Here is a 22,164-nt window from a genome sequence, read left to right as displayed (position 1 = left end):
GTATTTCCCTAGAAGATAGGGGTACAGATTTGGAGAGCAAATGATAGAGTAGCAAATTGAATATGCAATTTAAACATACATCGGCAGGTCCTGCTGTGTTTCAGTCATCAGACTAGTTTTGCTCACGTTCTAGAGCTTTGAAAAATGTACCATATAATTTGCTGAATTAATAACACCTGAAAAGATACATTGTGGTCTCAGGTTCTGGGTGAATTATTTTTAGATTTCAGTAAGGGGTGTTCTGTCATTACTCTGGTAATGGTGGAGCAAATAGTATCAAGTAGTACTCTACAATCACAGATGCCCCGCGAGCAGCCGTCATCTTCACTCCCATTTTCTCCCTGGGATAATTAAGTTTTACTCCAGGTGACTCAGAGCAGAGGTCAAAGCTTCCCATAATAGCAGTAATGCACATTAATAACTCTGTGGGAGCCAGCAACACTGTTCTTAATTAGAACCAGTAATCCAGTGGGCTTAATAATAGAATGTGAGGGCCCATTGCTCTGGTTCAGGTTCCAGATGCAGACCTAAGACAGACGTATGGCTGTCACTGACTATGGCGAGACCACAGAATGTGGTCCCACGCTCACAAAGCCAGTTTTCCCTTACAGTGTAGATTTAACCTTTCCTCCCTCTGTAATGAGTCGGAGAATTTTGGAAATGCAGAGCGACTGTTGGAACAGGTCTGTTGATGGGCACACTGATTTTGCTTTAAGAATGTTCACTGGAAATCTGATTCTGTAGAAAAGAATTCTTGATCCCAGCTTTTACTCCTCTTTGGATAATTTAATGTAAACGTTTTCACCAACCATCAGTAGGCTTTTTCTTGGTATGGCCTAGCATTGTGGTTTGGTCCCTAAGGAAATATTCATGGTGGCTTCCAAACTAGAGAAATTAAAATGTGTCTATTGCTTCATGAAAAGGGAAAAAGTTTCTACAAAATGACGATTCATAAGAGCATCAGTACATACCTAGGTTCTTTGAAAGCTTAGAAATAAAAACTCTTGTCTTAGAGGAATGACTAATAGCATAACTGGACCTCAGTAACCACTTAATAGGATGTCATACCTGAGATCGTGGTCCTGTTCCTGGCTAAGTACATACTCGACTTAGTCCATTACACATGCTGTTCTTCCCTTTTGTAAAGCGTTCTCTTTCATTTTACATCATAAGCTTGCTCTTAGAAGATTGTAAGGTCGCTCGTTTTCTTGGGGCTGGAGGAGTGTGTGTACATGTTTGTGTGTATGAGTAGGGGGTGTGTGTATGAACACACCTGCTATCCCTGTACTTCAGAGCTAAGAAGAGTTGAAGGCCAGTGTGGGCTACAGAGTGAGGCATTGTCTTAATATATATATATATATATATATATATATATATATATATATACAAACGGATGAATAATAATTTTATCTGAAAAGAACTATGTTAAACACATATATGCTTTTTTACTTATTAGTATAGTCAGACTTTTTTAATGGCATTAAATATCCTTCAAAAACCTACACTAATTTTACTTGAGTGGACACCTATGGCATTATTAATGATTTCTGCGTACTCAAGTTATTTCCAGTTTCTTTTTTCTTTATCATTGCAAATGAAGCTGTGACAAATGCTTCTCTCTAGTCTCTGCCCTGCAGTCACTTCCTCTTTCTGGACACTCACTGCTCCTGCAGCTGGGGAAGGTGTCCCCCCAGCCCAGCCCCCAAACTGAACGCTGATTCCTGGGGTCAACTGCAGAGACAGGGATCCTTCTTGGCACACCCAAAGGGTCAAGGGAACAGGTGGGAAGTTCAGAGTCTACAAATAAAGCAGAATTGGGAGGATAAATCCCCTTAGGGTGCCACAGAAGGAGACATGCAAATTAGGTATTATCTGAGGACACTTTCTGGGTTCCAGGGAGATCTAGAAAGGGGTGTGCCTAATGAGGGAGAAGTAGAGCATTTGCGCGGTGCCACCATCGACTTTCTGTCATCAGCTGAACCAGCAAGGCACACCAAAGTGGCCTTAGAATCTTACCCCAGTGGGCTTGTGTAGAATCAGACGTATATTCAAATGATTGCCTCGCTGTTTCTAAAATATGTGGACCAGGGTTCTCTAAATAGTGTAGCAAAGGAAATAAATAATATGTTCATATAATTTGTCTCAAAAGCAATATATGTGCATGAGAAATTAGACAGAGACAAGAAGGAGGCTGAAAATCAAAAGTAATCCTATTACCAGTGAACCAGCCTCCGCTTTTTGGTTGATTCCTAAACTGGGCATTGAGTCACCAGAAGCTGATTCATTTGGAGCTGTGGAGGACAATGCACCACATTTCCCCCCTGAATGCCTAGTCATATCTGTGAGTGAGAATGACTGACACATCAGAAGGGGCTTCTAAAGAGAAAGACAGACCATGCTTCTTAGAATTCTGAATATTGTGTATGTCCGTGAACAATGATGATGATCCATGTGTATATATGTGTGTGTGTGCGTATTTAAAATATATTTTCTATAATAATAAAAGCCTGTAAGCTAGAAATTAGTCTTACTTTCAATAACTATACCTTATTATAATTTACTTCAATCACAGTGGCTATTGTCCATTTGTGAATGTAGAGACTCTTGTATGTATTGGAAGTGCATGGCCATTGGGCTTCTACATGCATTCCTTTTGCTGATTTGGATTATTCAGTGGGAACCTTTCTGAAAAGACACCCGACAGTGTGTGATAAACACACCATTGTGTCCCAGATCCTGGAATTGTAGCAAAAACTAATTTATAAATGTCCTTCCCAGATCTTGTAGTTCACCCCAATTGACTTTAGAGCAGCAACAAGGTTTTCACATGTTTGTTTACAGCTACACCAGAAACATAAGAATTAACATTTAAATTCTCGTTATCAAAAACTACAAAGGAATTAGAGGTTGAAGTATATATTTCATTGAAAATTTTTACAGAACAATAATATTAAAACAACTTGGTCATCAATATAGACTTCCTCTCAAGACTATAAGAAAAGAGCTGTGTTACAGGTCACAGAGAGCAGGGGCATATGACCCCTGACCTGGACGGCATACAGCCTGTACAAACCGGCATCTTGGCTTTTCCTTGGACCATTTTCTGTCTCGGATGGTAGGAAATGGGTGTGAGCTGATGGCAAGGCCCGGGAAAATCCTGTCTGTCTGTGCAGTCAGTTGAGGCTGGCTGGACATGCTGATTTTGCTGGCTGGCCTCGGTGCTCTTGGATGATAAGATGGGGATGATAAGATGCCTGCCATGAAGACGAAGTGGAGTGATGTGTATAAAGTTCCTGGACAGCGTAAACAGGGATGTAAGCAAGGCTGTTTCCTTCCCTCCCACCTTCTGACCATGTGCGTGCCAGGTTTGCTTGTGTTCACACTTTTCCATCTCTTAGAATCATGACTTTTCTTTCCAGTTTTAATTCTTTTTAAATGAAAAGCAATCAATTCAACTGCCATTTTTAAGCACCTGTCATTTAAAAGGCATTGTGATAGATAGTGGATAATAAAAAAAAAAAAGATGCATGTGACCTAGTTCCTACCCCTAACAAGATTGAAATATATTTGAGAAGTAAAGGAAAGTAAGTGGATAGATGGGTGGTGGAAGGATGGATGGTGTAGCAATCTTGGGATTCTGATGTGCAGAAACACCAGATTTGTTTAGGATGAATTTGATAGACATTTTCATTTAGACCATATTTAAATAGATCATTGATTATAATGTAACTTTTTAGTATCAAGCATATAAAGTTAAGTGCCCCATCCTATATTCCATGTTCCGTTACTATTATAGTAAGAGAAGAATTCAAAGTTGCGCGATCCACAAGCTCCAGTGCTCCTAGTTGTGTCAACCCACGGTCTCTCTTGGAATCCTTTTTATGTACGTCATAAATATTTATTTAAAATGCTCTCTTTAATTCATGATATATGTATAGTAAGGACTACCAGGTAGTTCCAGACATTGAGGTACTTAAAGAATTCTCGTAACTTACACACGGACTGCCGTCTTGTCTCCATGGCTCTTAGCTCCGCCTGTTGCTAGGTGCCAGGTGAGGCATTGCTCCTGGGACTCTGTGTACAACGGAGGAAATTGGTACCTACAGAAGACAGCTTTCCAGAGTCCTGTGAGGCTCAGTCCAGCTTAGCCTCCTTCACCAAGCCCTCAATCTGAGATTCTGCTCCTTCCCTCAAGATGCCCTTTTCTGATTCACGAGAAAAATACTTGATGGATTAGTGGCTGCCCAAGTTGCTTCCCTAGTTTCATGGGGTTCAGATGTGAAATTGGTGACACACAGAAATCCCAGATCTGCTAGGCTGGCTAGCTTCAGACTTACTCAGATTTTTAAAAATTATTTTTACTGTTAGATAGTAAATATGGCTGCTTTTCCAATGTTTTGGTCTCTTTTCTCTTAAATCTTTTGTATAAAAAATTAGGCAAGGGGAGGGAGTCATGGCAGACTTACAGACAAGACAGCTTATGGGAGTCAGCACCTCCTTTCTCTAAATTAGTCCCTGGAATTAAACTCAGGTCATCAGGTCTAGGGCCAGGCAGGCACCTCTATCAATGGAGCCATCCCATAGCCCACAAATGTGGGCTATCTACCATTCTAACATGGACTCTCCTATCATATATGCTATTCATACACAAGGTGATTGCGGCAAAGATTATATGGAAAAGTTGTAAACATTAGCCTGTGACTGAAGCCCCAGGCATTGGGAATGACCAAGGAAGAACTAGGGAGTGCTTGACTGTCCACAAGGTGCAGCCTGAACGGGGAGAGTAAATACAGAACCTTGCCCAGCAAGCTGAAAGGAAACACAGCCAGGACTTTCAGGCAGAGATTACTATTCAGAGGGTCTCAAAGATCAGTCCCAAACGGTGAGTGGTTATCACCCTTACACCCAGCATTAACAGCAAGCAAAGCAAGTGTAGGAGTCAGATTATGTTAATGATTTGTACCCACTTTAAAGCGACTGTCATCAGCGTAAGACAGCAATGAACTCACTTTCACTGTGACAGGAATGATGCTAGGCTGCTGTCTGCCACAGCAAGGAACGTTTTAAACCAGGAAAGAGACACCAGCCCCAAAACATCTGGGTCTGGCCAGAGGACAGCAGCCAGCACCCACAGGTCCAAGTAAGATGCCTTGGTAAGACACACACCAGATCGCAAGTGCTTGTGGGAAATGTTGCCCTACTCACTGCTTTTTACAGTCATTACAGGTTGGAATGAGGATATTTGGGGTCTATTGAGTTACGGAAACAATTATTAAAATTAGTGTATATGTTTTTTATTTTAAATGTGGATACCAGAAAATTTTAAATTATGTATATATGGGTTGCCTATGTGGTTCTGTTTTTATGGAAAGCAGTGATCTAGGTTTGTGGGAGGGATGTGTATGGTTTCTTCACAATGTATCACTGAATCTAAGAGAGTTTGGGGGCTTTATTGTTTGCATAATTGGTTTTTTGTTTGTTTCTTAGTGTTGACTGTCCCCTCATGGAAACAAAGGCATAGGGTGTCACCAGCAACATGGTTTTCTCATTCACAGGCTATTCCTGTGTATACTCAGTATTTAGATCCCTTACAGCTTTTTCCTACATTCTTTGCTGCAGTCGCTGGTGCATATTTGCAATGGTTTTCCTGGGTAAAATGATGTAAAACTTTTGCTGTATGTTAGCCACAGCAGTGGCTTCTGGTAGAATCAAATGGCCATTTTGCCATTGTCTTCTGCTTCAAAACTTTTTTTTTTCCGTTTTGTAGTTAATACACCTTTGCCAGTTGGCTACGTAGTACGTTGTCTCTGTTTCAAAAGAAAATACAACTAAATTTTACACTAGCAGGAGCTGCCCAGTGTAAAATAATGGAAGAGTGGAACTTGGTCCTAACCCTAATTGGATAGAGGTTAAATTCACTTGTGGTCATTGGAAAAATACATCAGACTCGGTAATTATTCCAAGTTATACTTCTAATGAATGGCTTTCCTCTTTGTCAGCCACAAAAAAAGACATGAGAAATAATGGCTTAAAATTCATAGAATCCTAGCAGGGTGAATCTTGTGGGAACCAATCCATAGATATGACCTAGAAACCACATCACATGTAGTTTTAGAAATACATAATGACGATCCTAAGGGAAAGGGTCCATCTCAACTGGGAAGTTTTTAATTGGCACGGCTACTTGGAATATAGTTACATCAGGATTGCGCATCCAATTAGCCAGGAGTTTCCAAAAACCCCGCCCTGTGCTTTCTGAGGTTGAGACGCACACATGGAAGGAGACCGAGCGCACTTCAGCTCTCCTTTGTGCTTAGCAGGAGCAGGGGGAGTTTATACCAAGAAATTGGTGGTTGCTGTGGTCTCAGGCATCCCAGCCTTCTTCTCACACAGCCACCTGAACGCCACCTTGGAGCTTGCTGTCCTATAATTGTCCTCTCTGAGTTGGCTGTGTCACCGTGACAACAGCAGCCACTCGGCCAGTGGGCAGCTCGAAGGCTCCCAACCTCTGTTTTGCTGCTTTTCTCCTCCTGAGGAGAATTTGACGGAGCTGGGAATCATTTAACGTCTGCATTGTCAAAAGATGCTTCGTTACTTTCATACTAGACTACACTTCAGGAAATAAATACTTCCCCCCACCAAAAAAAAAAAAAAAAAAAAGAGCTTACTCGTTGTCTTTTTTTTACCTTTTTAAGCAGTAGATAGCTTCAGTCAGATAACCATTGGGCCTGGAGTAATTGTCTGTCTTTGCTGTGCTTCTAAGTACACATCATTCTTCTCAGAACGTAAGGCTACTTCCCCTTTCTTCTGTGCGGATTGGGTGGCATGGTTGCTAATCTTCATCATTTTGTTCTTGTTGCAAAGTAAGCTAACAGAATTTAGCCTCCTTTTCTGGGATAAATAAATCTGCTTTTTCCCCTCCATATAAATTGTAGGTATATATTAGACAGCATTCATCGCTTTACTCAAAAACTATTATGGAGGTGGTTTCCCCCCATAATCTCTTCAAGTCTCTACTTGTTTTTGTATAAATTTCCGCTTCCGTACCCTGGAATGGTAGAACTAAAGGATTGGATGGTAGTCGTCATTCTTCCTCAAGGACAGGGTTGTGTTATATGATTTCTTTGGCGGGTGCTCTTTGTGGCATGAGTCCCGCCTTGATCTTAGTAGTGGCCTGTTCTGTTTCAGCTCTTTCCTTAAGTTTGGCTGCTAAGTAAACTGCAGAAGGAGCCGGACGTGAACCCATTCTTTCTGTAGGACTTACAGAGTGATATGATTTCTCTTCCTGACTCGTTTGCCCTGCGGGGAAGTGGAAAGATTCGGTGTGCTGGTGTGTTTTCCTGGATATTACTCTGCTTGCTCCGGAACCAGGACTAGCACCAGAACCTGCTTTGCTGGCTGCCAACGGTCCAGACAGGATTCCCTGTGGAATCCCTCCCAGAATTGGCTGTTACAGATGTCTCGGAGTTCATCCCAGAAGCGCTTGGCATAGCCTCTTCCTGACTCTTACTCTACATGCCCACACGTTCATTATAAACTGAGCACAATTACAAATCCCCCATTGTCTGTTCGTTCACTGGATGTTTTGTTGTGGTCCTAAATACATAATACGAAATCTCCTTATGGAATGTTGCGCCATTGGAACTCTCTAGTACTGTTAGATGAATGTTCTGTGGGAAGAAACACAGTATGTCCTCATTACAAACAAAAAACATTCCTAGAATTGAGTTCGCAAACTCATCATCGTCCAGTGGACGAACGGGCATAGGCATCTCGGGACAGGACACATGGTTCTACATGTGATGTCTTCTCAGCAAATCGTCCTGTGTCTCTTGTCTTTTTCTCATGTTCAGGTGGCAGAGTACTGCACCTTCATCTCTCTGAAGTGCCTGGTGGTTTTCAAAAGACTGGCTCGTCACTCACTGCCTTCTGAATTCCTCTCGCGGTTGTTTCTGACTCTTCTGTGGTTTAGGGTCTCTTGGCTAGAAGGGAATGTCGCTCTTTCATTTAATGAACCTGAAAGTGTCTGGTCTTGTCCACTCCCCATGCTTTTCTGTCCTGCTGCCTCTGTGATGAAATCTAGGGTTAGAGAGGGATAGGAGTCAGGCTTAGGCACTGATCTGCAGCCTAAGGTGTTCTCTACCACCTTTTTGATTCCAAGTATTTTGAGAGGAAACATAGAAGACTTGGGGTGGGTGATTAATGAACCAGTGTAAGTGTGGGTGTTAAGGGGGAGTTACCGCCTTCCTTCTGAATGCAGTTTGGAACAGGCCTGTTGAAAGGTCTCAGGCTAGCCTGGTGTACCTACCTGGTCAGGTAAAAGAAAACAGCATTTGGATAAGCTGAGCTCCTAACCATTCAACAGTTAGGGAGGTACTTGATTTCTGATTGGGACTCTCTCTTGTATTCTACTCCAGTTCTAAGACAGGTACTGAAATCCTTATAAGAAAAGGGGTTGGAATATCAGGATCAGAATGAAGACTATGTGTAATTTGTATTTTTTCAAATGGGCAGAAGAGAGATATTCTTGTCATATCCCTTTTTAATTCAAGCTGAAAGAAAGCCCACCTGTGACGAGGGAGAAGGGTTGGGGGTGCTAGGTGTCCACAGGAACCTTTTCTGTTCAGTTGCTAAAGCGTTTGACCTGAATTTGATCCCCAGAACCCATGTGGAAATGAGAGGGTGTGGTGGTATATGCTTGCCATTCAGTGCTGGGGAGGTAGAGACAGGAGGAGCCCTGGAGCTCACTAGTCAGCAAGTCTAACCTAATTGGTGCATTCAAGGCCAGCGAGAGACCTTTTCTCAAAGGACATAGATGATGTCCCTGAAAATGACACCTGAGGTTGTCCTCTGTCCTCCACTGCATACTTATCTACACACACATGAACATGTGTGCACATATACACATGAACATGTGCGCACACCACACACACACTTTCAAAAAGAAACTCTACTGATATTTGTATATGCTATACAATATATGTATAAAGTATCCATATTTATGGTATACCATATATATGGTGTACATATATACCAGTATATGATAAAGCACACCGTATTTGCCTCCCAGTTATATCATTATCCAGCAGCACCTTGGTCTGGGTCTGCAAACATGTATTCACCTCCATGTGAGTGGTACTGTAGCCAACCCCCTCCAGAGATGGTGCACTTGAACTTTAAAGGACAAGGTAGTTTTTACTTGAAAAGAACTGCTTGTATATATGCGTGTACATACAGTGTGTTCGTGTTCTGTGGTGACACTCTCGGCTGCACTCATTGATGCCATGCTTTCAGATTTTCCTATAGCACTGGGGTTTTCGCTCCCTTTTAAAAACTAGTCATTTCTCCCCAGGGTCTAAGGGGCCTTCTAAGGGTCCATGAAACACTTCCGTCATGCTGGGACACATTTTACTTTCATTTAAATTTCTTTAATTCTAGTTTTTGTTCTTGCGTGTGTGTGCATGTGTGTGTGCATGTGTGTGCGTGTTTATGTGACACATGTCAGAAGACACCTTTGTGAGGACCAGTTCTCTACTGTTCACCTTCTGTGGGTTTTAGGGATCAAACTCCATCAGGTTGCAGGGCAGGGCTCTGCCCACTGGGCCGTCCTTCTGGTCTCTGTCCACCTTTTTCAAGCAGAAGTCTAAACAAAGCAGCCAAGGAAGCAGGAAGCTCAGGAGTAGGCTGCTCTGCTGCCTCAGCAGGGTGGTGACAGGAAGTGCAAGGAGACACCATTGCTGATAAGTGCCCACAGCAGCCTCGTCTGGAGCGACAGGAACACGGCAAGCCTTCTTGCTGCTATCTTGATGTTCACATGTGAATTCTTTTGTTTGTGGCCTGCTCGGTTCATAGACAATTTTATAGAATTTTATTGAGCTCTATTTTCGTTTTGATTTGAAGGTGAAATTTACACAAAGTAAATCCTGTCAAGGGTGATTTCTAGAGGGTGTATTGCGCCTGCATCTTTCACTCAGTCATCTATATAAGTAACCCTTGTTATTGACATTAATTCTGTTGATCTATCTGGCTCCACTCTCAATGCAGGAAAACTGAACTCTTGCTCTCCAATATAGAATATTTCCAGATTTTTTTTAAAAAAAATCTGTTAGTAAGGTAAACAAAAATGGCTAGCCTCAGGTAGATTTGAAGTTTTATGTAATGTTAGAAAAACAAACTGGGGCCTGCGAGAACTTTCAAGAAAGGTCAAAATCACAGAATAAATTTAGCTGTCGGGAAACTTCTTTGCACTTACATTTTGGGTTATCACTGGTGCCCTACAGTGACCATGGAACCCCTCTTAGGTCAGTTTGTAAAGGACTGTGTACCTCCACCCTCCACTAGGCAGTCACCTGACTCACTCTAGAAACACTTCAACAGACTCCCCACTGTTCCCCATGGAAAATAACCTCTCTTCCCCATAGTCCCCTCTCCCAGGTCAGTGCCCAGAAGGCCTGCATCTGTGGCTTGTTCTAGATAAGGCTCTGGAGCTTCATACATGGCGCTTACCCTTTTGCATGTGCTTGTAAGGTTAATATATCACCCTCCTTGTTGCTGTGGCTCACCCTGTGAGAATGCAGGTCACCGTGGAGGGAGGCATGGTAGCAGAACAGCTCTAAACTGCAGGGGACAGAACGTGAGGCTGCTTGCTCCTAGCTAGGTAGATCAGGAAGCCGAGAATAGACATGTAGTAGGCCAGACTATAAAAACTTAAAGACCCACCCTAATGACTCACTTCCTCCAGAGGGGCTTTGCTTCCTGAAGGTTCTTCAACCTCCCATAGCATCACTACCAACCAGGGTCCAAACCTTCCTCTTCCCCTTCTGTATGTTCTGTCCCATACAGAGCCTGTGTGGGACATTTCACATTCCACCCACAACCAGGTTCTCAGAAGCATTCAGGATAATTATTCATCTTCAGACATGAAGTACTCAGTCAGAACAGGCTGTAGGTACTGCTTCTCCACTCTTTTTCTCCTGCATGTTGAATGTTCATTATTTATCAGACACCATGCTGAAGCCCCATGCTCAAAGTGGTAAACGAATTGTCCAGGGTTGCAAGCCTGGTTAGGATAGAGCCACGCAGGGAGCGTGGTGTGGTTGAGGATGCCGCTCCAGGGCACTGTCGTGATGGGCTTTCGTGGGCTCAATGCAGAGGCAGTGTCTAGCTCATTCTGCAAAGGTCACGAGAGGCTTGCTCTGGGGAAGCTGTTGAGTCCTGCAGAATGACGGTGCATTTGCCAAGTGAGGTATTGTGTTACGGAGCAGAAAATGAAGATTGAGCATAACGGGTTCAAAGATCTATAAAGAAATACACAGTTAGGCTAAAGCTGTGCTTTTTTTCTGTTTGGCTGCCATAACCAGGTGCCCCAAACTGAGGAGCTTAAACCAACAAATGTCCGTTATCCTCAGTTCTGGAAGATAGAAGTCCATGTTTGATGTGTCAAGAGGGCCATGCCCAGGAGAGGCCTCCCTTGTCTTTTCCTGGCTGTGACATATGGTGATTGACAGTTCTTAGTGCTGCTAGCCTGAACAGCATCCTGCCCTCCGCGACCTGCATCATTGCTTAGCCGCCTCCGCCTTTTTATGCGTTGGTTTTCCTCTAAAAGGGGTATCAGTCTTACTTGACTACAGCCCTCGGGAGGGGAGCATAGCTTGTCTTGATTACATCTGCAAAGAGGACCCTGTTTCAAAAGATAACATGTGGAGAACTTAGGACTTTGACATAGCTTTTGGTAGTAGGTTCATTCAATAACTGTTAAAATTCAATAGCTTTTACAGAGTCCATGCAGCCTAAATTGTAGCTATTTAGAGAATGTGACATACCCCTATCGAAAACCCAGGGTTGTTCATGTGCATAAGCCAAGCCTTTGTCGGTTGATTTTTGCCACTTCAGAACTTGTGGATGAATTATTCTTCTCTATTGAGTGTTACTGTGTCTGCATTAGGGAAGTATTAATTCTAGTTTGTTAGAGATTTTGGAGTATTCTGACATCTTGCCCTCCCGTCTAGCTCTGGGACATTTATATATCTGAGAGTGTGCCGCCAGTCACCTGATGTGTAGGGCACAGTTTTTGGTTTTTTCTATTTTCATTTTTTTTTAAACACACTGGCTGAGGACCAGACCTTTTAGGATGCCCTCGGAGGCTTTGCTCTGTGTTAACCAAACACTGGTTCCATGAGTTAGCCGCTTCTCCACCAAATTTCACCTTTCCTGATCCCATCACGTGACTCGCGGGCACATAATTTCTGTGTATTTAGTGCAAGTAAAGCATTCTCCTCTTTCTCACCACTTCCCAAATAGAGCCAGCATCCAGTGCACATGGCTGGGCTGTTAAGGAATCCACTGGTTGTTTTCCAGGGAGACACGAGCACATGTCTTTCTACCCAAGAGAGGGCACAGATGACACACCGCGGAACCATTAGGTTTACTGAGATCATTTACAGAAGAAGTATCATCCCACCCCAGTATGGCTGACGAAACAAAACATTGCAAGTTGCTCCTGGTGCTCCTGAACAATTTACAGGCAGCTCTGCTATGGCATGGCCTCACTTCCGCTACGCACTGCCTGTACAGCATTGTGGGGTGACCCCTTGTGAGTGCCGAGTCTCCTTAGCTTTGAGTCTTAGGGGCTGCGTCCTCCCTCCAGGAGGGAGTAATTCCCATTTGGAGGAAACAGCCACATACTGGTGCTTGATGGCTTCCCAAGTCTCTCTAGTTTTTCAGAACTTGGCTTTCAGTCAGTTTTCACTTTCCTAGCTCCTTATGTCTAGTATCTTGGGAGTTCTTTGTTCTTTCGAAGAATCTCGCATTTTACAGCCCATGCTTACCTGTCCTGTTGTGCAACATCGACCAAGACTGTGGAAATTCTTATGACTGGGTCAAACAGTAGATAAGCATTGGCCAAATGGTTATTACATACAGCCCCGTCCCTTGACACGTACAACCAGAACACCTACCGGGAAGTGCCGTGAATCTGAGGTACAGAGAGTGTGAGCCTAGCACCTTCATCTAGGTTGTGGCAGTGGAGTGCAGCCGACACAGAAGTTATGGTAGAGCATCCGCTCCGCTTCCGCTGCGTTCTTTCAGACAAAGCTAATTTCTCTCTGCCTTTCTTACGGTGCAAGCTTCTGAGCCCTTGTGGCTCCACCCCTGTGTCTTTGAAATGCTTGCTCATCTTTATCTGCAGCATCTAAGGACAATGTGGTTCAGGGACAAACCTGTGGGTAATCAATATGGGAGCCTTATTTATCCCTCTCCTTCAGCTCGGCTCTTGGAGCTGCAACTATTGTCACAAGGGACCTTTGGAGCTGAGTAAATTGAAAGACGTCAAGCTGCTGGCTGGCGTTCCCTTATGTAGACCAAGTGTGCCCTTCACCGTGATGCGTTTATACCGTAGTCCCTCCACATTTGTCAGAAGTGAAATAAGGAAGGTAGGTGCTGTTTCCCTCTTCTGTCTCTTCTCAGCCTGGCGTTACTGGACTGCGGGCCAGTGGAGCATCGCTGTCCTCCCAAAGGATCAAGCGTGCTTGGTAATCAATACACTGAGGCCACGTTTTGTAACCCGGCCAGCTTGAGTGTAAGTCCAAGAAACGTCCAGTTTGACTCTGATGCTTTGGGCTTGTGGCAGAGTCAGTTACGTTGAGGTAATTTCGCATTCTGTCCTGAGGGTTTCAGAAAACACGCTTGCCTTAGGCCTCTGTCCTTCTGCCCTGCTTTGAATGAAGTGGGCATTTATGGCTTTCAGTGTTGGAGTTGTGAACAGCCAGTTTCTGTAGCCTCTGACTGGTTGCATGCACGTGTCTGTCTCTGTGTGTGTGTGTCTGTCTCTCTTAAGATTTTCTACTTTGCTTTATTCTTTTTTAAGTACAACATATTAGAGCTATTTAAAAGGAGTTGTCTAGGCTTTTCCCAGGCCCCAACTCTGTAATTTTCTTTTTGTTACTAATTTTTTATTTCATGTTAAACTCCTAAATTGCTTTAATTCCTATGATCCTACAAGCTAAATTAGGATAAAATTCCACCCATATCTATTTTCCAAGACAACATGTAGGAGTTCTCATCTCTCGTTGTCAATTCTTTCACACACACACACTTCTTTCTCTTTGGTACCAAGCACACTTTCATTGGAAAAAATTATATTGCCTGTTTATGTTTTATGTATTCAACCAATATATGTTGAATATTTATGTGTAATATGCAAAGAAAACTGTGCTTTAAAAGTAACAAAAATGACAGGTCTGTTCTTTCTCAACATATTGCAATATAGGGTCACATTAATATTTTGGTAAGAAAGTACTCTAGGTTGTTGTAATTGGGATCCTTATTTGGAGGGGAAGTGGAGGAAAAGCCATTATGGACCAAACTGTGTCTTCTGTGAGGTAGGTATTGTTGGCTTTTTAATAGATGCTACCAAAAATGTCCCAGAGCTGGTCATTGGCTGCATTAGAACTTGAGGCCACATCTCCATAACTGCCTTCTGTCTGTTATAACCAAGTTTTCCTTATGGTAAATTGCTATATAAGGTGAGACTATCAAGGCAGCAGAAGAAATACATTATAGATTTTTGTGGAAGAAGAAAACAGTTTAAAAAAATAATCGTAATGGATATATCAATCCAGAGATAAAAGATTGCCTTCTAGAGTCAAGTTGTCTTTGCATTGTGACTTGCATATTAATCAGAGTATGAGACTTTGAGATCAGTTGCATGACATACACTTAGAAAACGTCCTTGGTTCTATTTCATTTGGGAACAGAAATTTGGGTCCAAGCATCTGTAACTGTAAAGAACTGCAGTATAGTGACTTACATAAATAGTGTCAGGATGTATGTGAGCATCGGTGTCCCGTGTGCTCTTGAGAAACTGCTTGAGTTTGGTTGCCAGTTGTGATAGAATTTATTCTAAACTGCAGCCATAAATCCATGCTGTAAATCCAAGTTTCTATAATGCTTTTAGAGGAGAGGCTACATTTTTTATAGAATATCCCCCTTGCCCGTGAGCATCTTTGCTGCTCTTTAACAAGATAGTTTAGTGTTTCTATACACTTTTTATTTCCAGCTGGATATGGTGTGATCAGTACTGGTTTCATGGAGGAAAGTTGATGGCAATGGTTTATTAGTTTATTAGCTCCAAAATCTGGAGAAAAACGATTTGATTTCATTCGAATGTATAGGATGTATTTATCTTTTGGTGTTCAGAAGAAACAGGTGTGTAGGTCTACGGTCTATGTTACCTCTTGGAAAACAAGTGTGGCGTGGCTGTTGGTCCCAGAATCTCTGTGATGTCTCCCGTCAGCTCACCGGCCGCAAGACAGCCAGACTAGCTGCCCCTGAGACCACATGACAATAAGCTGAATTCTGCGATTCATCCCAGCCTGCAGGCTCTGGGCTGAAATCCCTGACTTCTCCAGTTCAGAAACATGAACTTGAGGGTCGCCTTCTCTGTCTTCTGAATTCATGACAAGCCCCTGGCTCTCTCAGAAGACACCTGGGACTGTTTTTCTCAGAAGTTTAATTGAGCATTTAAGGTTCCTCCAGAGAAGCCATTTGTCTTAAGTCTCTGCTGGCCCCTGGAAACCCCCGGCTCTCATCAGTCATCCATACTAATTTTTAAGCATACAAAGCAAATTAAAGACGTGGCTCTCCTTGCGAGTCTCGGGCATAAAGTTTTTCATGAATCTTGCTAAAATCTTGCTTTTGCCATTTAATTCTAGAGTTGAAAAGTCTGTTCTCTTCCTCTGGAAGGCAGGCCACTCCAGGACCTTTCCGTCCTTGATTTCTGTTGTTCTCTGATAGGCTTGCAGGAAACATATTCAGTGTTCATGGTTCTTCCTAGGCTGCCCCTGGATTTCTGTGCTCCCCAAAGGCCAGCATGCTCAGCCTGACATTCCTTCTGTATTTATGCCTTCTTTGTTTAGGATTCTGCAGACAAGATCTTTGGATTTTTATCTTGGTACTGAGGTGGTTTTGTCCTGAAAAGTCCTCCCAACCCTCAAAGGGCTGTCCCCTTCATAGTTGATCTGGCATCTTATACATTTTTCATAGGCCTTGCGTGGTGAAGGTCACACTGGGGCATGCTATGAATACCGGTGAGTCGCGTTCTTGATCTGATCTCTCCTTTGGTGCTACGCTAGTCTTTGCTGTGATCGGCTGGCCTTCCGCACCAGGGCTTCAGTTGCGGCTGACCTTAAGGTCTGCAGTTGCTTTTCTTGCCAAGCGTTTGTCTTCGGGAAACTCTGGCCTTGTCTCCGGTTGTGTAAGACCCAGGTCCCTGTGCTGCATATAAACCACCACCCCTTGGAGCCATACAGCACACAGAGATGGGGTGATTATCTGAGTTTGGCTAAAAAAAAATAATGAAACATCTTTATACATGCTTAATATTTTCATGTCCTAGACCACTTTTCTGGAAACCATGAACATTGTCGGCATGAAACATAAAGTCTTAGAAAATCTGTTTGAACTTGATTACCTAATTGAAAAATTTCACATCTTGTACCTCACCTTTAAATCCTACTATTTCCTTTGCTCAACAGAGAAAATATTAACCAATTCAATTATTTGGGGCAGTGGGGATTTAGAATAGTGTGGGCAAATCACTCCCCCTTGCTTACTAACAGACTTTGCTGCTAAGCGGAGGTCGTTTGGACCCTGTTTTCCTTTTTCTGGCCAAGCACAAAGTTCGATGAGCTAAAGCAAATTTTAGGAAATCCCCCTTTCCTGAGAGGCCCTTGGCAAGACATAGCAACAGAAAGGGTGAACTAGAAAACTCCCCTCTTCAGCATCGTCTCTGTGCCCGTCAGGGTAGGAATGAGGTTATGGTTTTGGGGGGGTCAGGCACTAGCTGTAGGTGTGCACTCAGAAGATCTGAGTGTGAAGATAAGTTTGGGTTTTTTACTGTTTTGTTTTTAAAATTTTTTATAGTGTATTTACCTTTATTTTGTGTGCTTTGGTGTGAAGGTGTCAGATCCCCTGGAACTGGGTTTTCAGACAGTTGTGAGCTGCCATGTGGGTGCTGGGAATTGAACCTGGGTCCTTGGGAAGAGCAGTCAGTGCTCTTAACCACTGGGCCATCTCTCCAGCCCCTTGTTTTGTTTTTTTTTGAGAAAAGCAATCAAAAATCTGTGTAGCCCTGACTGTCCTGTGACTCAGTTTGTAGGTTGAGGCCTCCTTGGAACTCAGAGATCTGTCTAACTTCTACCTCCCAAGTGTAGTAAGTTTGTATTTGTATATGAGTTTTTTTTCCTTTTCCTCTAAAAATTCCAAAATAACAAGAATGTATTTGATTGACAGTCCCCAGATTTGCTCCCATGGGATTGATCCATGAATTATTTCTTGTAAACTTTGAGATTAGTTGTCCTTTCTCTCGCTGATATATTTTATTGGATGTTTTATCCCAAGGTAGGCCAGCGTGACCTCTTTCTGAATGTCATCAGCGTCAGTCCCAGAGACATTAGTGGTGACAGTCTGCCCTTTACTCATCGAAAGCACGCAACTCAACAGTGGAATTGCTTTGAACCTATCTGTGGTTGGTGACCCACGTTTCTGTAATTGTCAGCACACGTGGCCTTTAAACTCCAAAGCAAACTTCCTGCCCTGGATCTTCGGTACTTATTAGCTGTGTGGCCCTGAGTGGACTCAGTCTTTTCCTAAGTTTCACATTTGTAGAGTAGAAGTTATATACCACCTACTCAAGAGGAAACGGTTGTTGGGAAGATTAAATTATGAGTCCATCACTCAACAGCCCGTGCCACAAAGTCAGAACTGTATTAATATAAAGTATTAATATAAAGTAATGTCTTTGATGCCCCGCCCTGATTTAACTGACTAAGTCATCAGCTTCAATGTTTTTAAGTAGTTTTTCCTCACTCCATACTACCTGTCCTTCTTGATATCTGTTATCTATATCGTCACCTCATCTCTCATTGTTCTTAAGGAGCGTTCCTGAGTTTAAAGTAAACATAAACCATTCTCCTGTATTCATGAGCAGTGTTTGGCTTTTCTCAAATGTAATGCATCTATTTTTTTTTGTTAACATTATAAGCACACATTACTTGTAACTGTTGTTTAATGTGCTTATTGCTTTTGCAGCTTTAATAGTGTCCATAGTGTATCCCAAGTCTAGCATGAACACGGCCAAGTAGTACCTTAAACTTGAAATGACCAGTGTGTTGAGATAACATATCAACCAAGATCGCCATCTGTTGGTGGTGGTTGGTGTAGACGCATCTCTTCCAAGCCCTAGCATATGTTAACTGGGGAAAGGGGATGGGAAGCGGGGAGGGAAAGAGTGTGTGTGCGTAGGATTGCACATCCATCGCTTACAACCTGTAGGGAAGTGCACCACCATTCAGATCTAGGACTTTGGGTGATTTTAGTTTTGTCAGCCTAATATCTGTGCTCTAATTCCAGTAGTCTGTATTGATTTTGTGATTAGAAGAAACTAAAAAGAAAGCTATAATTTAAAAGGGAAAGAGCTATGGGAACAGAAGATCATTTTTTTTAAATTAAAACTAAAATATATTTGCTTTTAGTCATAAGTGGAAATGGGAGAGAAAGGAATAAAGGTATATGCAAACTAAAGAATGTCCAGTACATTCTAAGCAGCTCTTCAGCTTTGTCCACATGAGCAAGCCGGTCTCTGTGAATTTTTGCTTGTTATCCTCTCCCTTTGAAATTCTAATTATCCTGCAGTCGTCACGTCTCTTAATTACTCTTTATCCCTTTACTGCCAGTGCTTCCTCTGGAGTGGATTAGCTACTCTTAGCAGAGAGCATCCTAATCAGGGCAGCGAGGGCTGTGGTCTGAACCTTGCTACTTTGAAGCTGGATAAAACCTGGAGAATCCACATTGGCACAGTAGCTTCCCCAGCCCTGCGCCTTGCATTCTTCTTAGAGTCTGCATTCTACCAGTCAAGAGCCCCTTAATTTTTTTTTTTTAAGCAAATTAAGCTAAGCTGCAAATGGAAAACAAGTACTGAACACTTTATAAAGTTGTACCCAACCCTCTGTTAATCTTGCGGGCACTGGTGATTGACAGTAGATTTACATAAGTTCTAATTACCTGTAACATCTCCTCCCCATTATTAAATCTGACTCCAAGTAAAGCTACCAGGGCAGCAGTGACCATTTCGCATTATGCTCAGAGTGAACAATGTGGAGGCTTTAATGAAACCCCTTAGCACCCCTCACTGGCTCCAAATCATCACCTCCCTGTGTGCGGGAAGCCAGCAGCATGGAGTAGAGCCTTTCCACCTCTCAGTGAAATCATGGTCTCTCAGTCCAGGCCCGAGCTGACGAAAGCCGCGGTGGGAAGGCAAACTGATAAATTTCAGAAACGCCTCTTCTGTTCCTTTCCTCTTTGTAAGACTCAAGCCATGCATTTGTTTCAGGTTAGAACAACCAAAACTGCTGCCCTTGGAAAAAAGAGAAATCTGTGCCGGTATCGAAATGGAAGGGGCCGTCAAGTCCGTCCGTCCATCTGTTGTACCCACCCCAGTCTTCTTTTATTGCTTGAACTAATGAAGGACAGACTGCTTCTTACAACTTCAAAAATCTGTTGCAATGAAAACTTAGATACTGTGCATTTTTTGAACTTTGGAAATTTGGGCAATGTTTTAGACTCAAACCGTGATTTTTTTTTTTTAACCATTTACAATGATGGAAGCCATAACAGATTGTGAAGGTAACATGTATGTAAGACACCACACATAGCCTCATCATTGTTCATGGCACAGCTTTAAAAGTATAAGTAGGAATTTGGTAAGTGTAATCCCCTTTATTATTTCTTTAGTGAATCAGACAATTAGGGCTGGCTTCTGGGAAAAAAGATTTGGGCAGGCCCTTTGGGATCAAGATGGGTAAGCTGGAGTAAACGGGCTGATGGGATGGACGTGTCTGGAATGGTGTTTGAGGTAAATCTGCGCACAGACTGGTCCTCTCAAAAGGACTGGTGTAGGCCAGAGGACCAGTGCTTTTTATATAAGTCTAGACAGCACAGGGAAGGAAGGGAGATTTGGGGAGCAGCAGAGACAGAGCTCAGCAGGGTTCATTCAGAAATGACTGCATTGATATGGTTCCAGGTAATCTGAGCTTGGTGGAAGATTGGGAGAGAAAAAGTATTATTGAATAAAGATACAGGGAGGAGATGGAGTATGTGTTTGGGGTGCTTCGACAACAGAATTTTGAAAGTGGTGCCCATGAGGTGATTTTTTAGCTAAATACTATCTTAATGAAATATTAAGACTTTTAAGTAGAAAAAGAAAGAGGCAAAGACATAAAAGCTCTCACAGAAGTTGTGTGTGCAAAAAAAAAGTCAGGAAAGAGAATTGGCGTTTTAAAAAGTTAATTAAACCTTCATCTCTGGGTAAATGCCCAGATAAAGGCAGGGTTGAGGATCAAAAGCTAAGTGTAAAGAGAGAGGTAAGGAAGTGGAATGGAAGCTCCAGTGGGCCGCTGAGATGGAAGGCGAGCCACCCCTGTGGGGACCAGTTCCCACGACAAAGAGAAGTGCCCACCGTGTAGGCGTGGGAGCAAGCGCCAGTGTCAGGAACACTAGAGAAGAAAGAGTTCAGTGGGGCAGGGATGTGGTGTGGCCTGAGTGGCCTCTTCATGTCGCCCTACATCTCTGTGTCCTTGAGCAGCAGCAGAGGGGACAGTGCCAACTCCTGACCTTCTCCTAAATGTCCTACTGTTTGGCCAACAAAAAGCCGTCTCTCTGAGACCTCAGGCATAGTATCGTAACTTAAGTGACTTTCAGTCCCCTTACTCGAAGCTGGAGTCATACCAACTGTTCCCTGCTTTTGGAAATGAGTGGGTGACAAAATCTAAGAAATGCTTTCATCGAAGACTGCAGATGGGAGAATGCTAGGAAGGAGCCACGAAGCCTGTGACCTTGCACGTTGAGGAGCTGCTAAAGGGTCATCTTCATGTCCTTGTTTGGTGTTGGCATTTGTGCTTCCGTAGATCTATTTTTTTGTAAACATGGTGATCCAAGTTGATGTTATTATAAATGCTCAGTGCTTCTTCGGGGAATTGAAGGTGCTTGTGCTTCATTATGCCTCTTAGATGTAGTTATCACTGGAACCTTAAATTATCTTTCCTTTCATGCCTAGTTAGAGCTCATTTGACTGCATGATTAGACAGAGGAAGGAAGAGAGTTAAATGGCCAGGAGAGGTGACTCATGCTGTCTGTTTCTTCCAGACAAATGTATATCAGCCACTTTTAATGTACAAGTATAAGTATATTATATTCAGAGTGGTGTAAAACGGGATGTATATTTCTTAGATCGCCAAACACACTTAAGGTACTTGAGGTTCTTCTTCTCTCCCTCCACAGTGCCTCTGTGCATTTGTGACAGGCTAGACAAGTACTCAGCCACTTGGCCTCATCCCCAGCACTAAAACTCATTCCGTCTTTCAATTCTCAAAAGTCAATCATGAGAAAGGCATAAGAGAACATGTTTAAAATCTTGTAAATTAACCATCAGGAAAGTGGAAGTTTAGAACTTAACTATGTAGATGTGAGGAAATTTGGGCCCCAGATTCATGAAATATATCCTGCATATTTCTCTTGTTTGCTGTGATTTTTTAAAAAAAAATGCAAATACTATTTTTTAAACTTTTCCCTGAGTCGTTAGAAAACAAGCGTAGGTAACAGCCCCTCTTCAGGGTCTGCACCAAGAGAGAATGGAGTTAATATCCACATGTGTGTATGAATTACATTTAACTAAATCAGAACAGTTTGCGTTTTTCCTTGCTTTATTTATTAAAATACACATGAAATGTCACTGCATTTCCTCTCCCCAATTTCTATGACACCGTAATAAATTTAACCACATTTCTTATGCACACAATCATTGCATTAGTGATTAACCCCTGTTCAGTTTCATAATCACACACACACACGCTAACTCTCACCGTGGTAGTAATACCCTAGTTATTACTGAGTTCAAAAGTGATCTTAGTAACAAGTCTTTGGCCAAAGAAATGAAAAGCCTAGCTTACCTATCTTCCCTTATCTTTTAAGTTTGTTAAGCATAATATATATACAACTGTCTCCCAGCCTGTGACCACACAGCACTGTTCACCGAGCCAGAATGAATAGAAAAATACAACAGCTTCTTTTGCTGTCTGTGTTTCATAAAAGCTATGTGGGTCGTCGAACTTT

General features: G+C 42.6%; 1 protein-coding gene across 9 annotated transcripts in view; it reads left to right on the top strand.

Moving 5' to 3' along the window:
* Positions 1-22,164, top strand: part of Rbms1 (RNA binding motif single stranded interacting protein 1) — a 217,737-nt gene that overhangs the window by 149,255 nt on the left and 46,318 nt on the right. The gene's annotated exons all lie outside the window — the stretch shown is intronic.

This window comes from Myodes glareolus, chromosome 21, assembly GCF_982192425.1.
Source record: "Myodes glareolus chromosome 21, mMyoGla1.1, whole genome shotgun sequence".
Taxonomy (NCBI): Eukaryota; Metazoa; Chordata; class Mammalia; order Rodentia; family Cricetidae; genus Myodes; species Myodes glareolus.
The sequence above is the reverse complement of the archived record's forward strand: the minus strand, read 5'-3'. Positions and strand labels throughout refer to the sequence as shown.